General features: G+C 39.0%; 1 pseudogene; it reads left to right on the top strand.

Moving 5' to 3' along the window:
• The first annotated feature begins 427 nt into the window (after positions 1–427).
• On the top strand, positions 428–1,936 carry LOC138146057 (heterogeneous nuclear ribonucleoprotein A3-like; annotated as a pseudogene).
• Positions 1,937–2,256: the final 320 nt, after the last annotated feature.

Here is a 2,256-nt window from a genome sequence, read left to right as displayed (position 1 = left end):
CAGAAGATGGTAACAATCAGTAGATTTTAGACCATCTGCTACCATGAACTTAGTTGTAAGTATTCTAAACGTGAAATATTTGTCCAATAAATAGACATACTTCTGGAAGAACTGGAGATTACCAATCTTTACATCAGCTCTAGAAGCAAAACCAGCTAAGAAAAGCAAATTGGAATTCCATGGAAAGATAGTAACTTGGATAGAACTTGTAAATTCTTTTCAGAGAGACAAATAAAAAAGTTGGTAGAGTTTGTTTTTGCCTCAGTTCAAAGCAACAAGAAACGTTATTTCATGGGAAACTTGCTCATCTCACTCTGTAGTGCTCTTGATAAGTGTTTGCACAATAGACACAATAAATACAATTAAAACTTATGTGCTCTCGGTCCCATATTGAACCCGAGTTGGAGACAGCAAGTCCAGTCTCAAAATGGAGGTAAAACAGCTGCCTGGCAGCCCCCAGCCCAACTCCAGCTGCAGCCCCTTGCAGGGAGGAGGGTCATGATCCAAAGGAACCTGAGCAGTTGAGAAAACTATTAATTGGTACTTGAGCTTTGAAACTACGGATGACAGTTTAAGAGAACACTTTGAGAAATGGGGCACTCTCACAGATTGTGCGGTGTTGAGAGATCTCCAAACAAAACGTTCCAGAGGCTTTGGCTTTGAGACTTATTCTTGTGTAGAAGAGGCAGATGTAGCAATGAGTGCTCGGCCACATGAGGTTGATGGGTGTGTAGTGAAACCAAAGAGAGCTGTTTCTAGAGAGGATTCTGTAAAACCTGGTGCACATCTAACCATGAAGAAAATTTTCATTGGTGGTATTAAAGAAGACAGAGAAGAATATAATTTAAGAGACTACTTTGAAAAGTATGGCAAGATCGAAACTATAGAAGTTATGGAAGATCGACAGAGTGGAAAGAAGAGAGGATTTGCTTTTGTAACTTTTGATGATCATGATACAGTTGACCAAATTGTTGTTCAGAAATATCATACTATTAATGGGCATAACTGTGAAGTGAAAAAGGCCCTTTTGAAGCAAGAGATGTAGTCTGCTGTCTCACAAAGAGGTCATGGAGGTGGCTCAGGCAATTTTATGGGTGGAGGAGGAAGTTTTGGAGGTGGTGGTGGAGGAAACTTTGGTGGAAGAGGTAATTATGGTGGTGGTGGTGGCAGCAGAGGCAGTTATGGAGGTAGAGATGGTGGATATAATGGATTTGGTGGTGATGGTGGCAACTATGGAGGTGGTTCTGGTTACGGTAGTAGAGGGGATATTGTGGTGGTGGTGGACCTGGATGTGGAAACCAAGGTGGTGGATATGGTGGTGGTGGAGGAGGATATGATGGTTACAATGAAGGAGGAAATTTTGGTGGTGGTAACTGGTGGCAGTGGGAACTATAATGATTTTGGAAATTATAGTGAGCAGCAGAAATCAAATTATGAACCCATGAAAGGAGGCAGTTTTGGTGGAAGGAGCTCAGGCAGTCCTTATGGTGACGGTTATGGATCTGGTGGTGGAAGTGGTAGATATGGTAGCAGAAGGTTCTAAAAATTCAACAGAAGAGGGCTACAGTTCTTAGCAGGAGAGAGAGCTAGGAGTTGTCATGAAAGCTGCAAGTTACTTTGAGACAATTGTCCCAAATGCATTAGAGGAATTGTAAAAATCTGCCACAAAAGGAACAATGATCTATAGTCAGAAAAGTTATTGCAGCTTAAACAGGAAACTCTTCTTATTCAGGACTGTCATAGTCACAGTTTGCAAAAAGTGCAGCTATTGATTAATGCAATGTAGTGTCAATTAGATGTATGTTTCTGAGGTCTTTTATCTTTTGTAGCTTTGTCTTTTCTTTTCATTACATCAGGTATATTGCCTTGTAAATTGTGGTAAGGGTACCAGGAATAAAAAATTAAGGAATTTTTAACTTTTCAAAAAAAAATTAAAGCTTATGCACTTCTATTTCTTGCAGAGGATGAGGAAGTAAAGCAATTCTATGAAGAATTTGTTTATATCTTTCAAGTCAAGTCAGCACATTAATTAATATTAATTCAGCTTCTTGGAAGCAAAGGTAGGCGTTTCCAAAGAGAGAAAAAAAGTTGGAAAAATATGGTTTAGGAGTAAGAAATGTGAGAGGCTAAAGGTTTATAAAATTCACTGAAGACCTATAAATATATTTTTTTGCAGGAGACACTAAATATGGTGAGTGCTAAATAACATCAACCCCTCCAAACAAAATTGATTACATATTAATGGCCAAGAAATGA

This window comes from Petaurus breviceps, unplaced genomic scaffold (genome assembly GCF_028583685.1).
Source record: "Petaurus breviceps papuanus isolate PSGF00001 unplaced genomic scaffold, PetGlider_PUasm1.0 90752, whole genome shotgun sequence".
Classification (NCBI taxonomy): Eukaryota; Metazoa; Chordata; class Mammalia; order Diprotodontia; family Petauridae; genus Petaurus; species Petaurus breviceps.
This window is presented reverse-complemented; position numbering and strand designations above follow the sequence as displayed.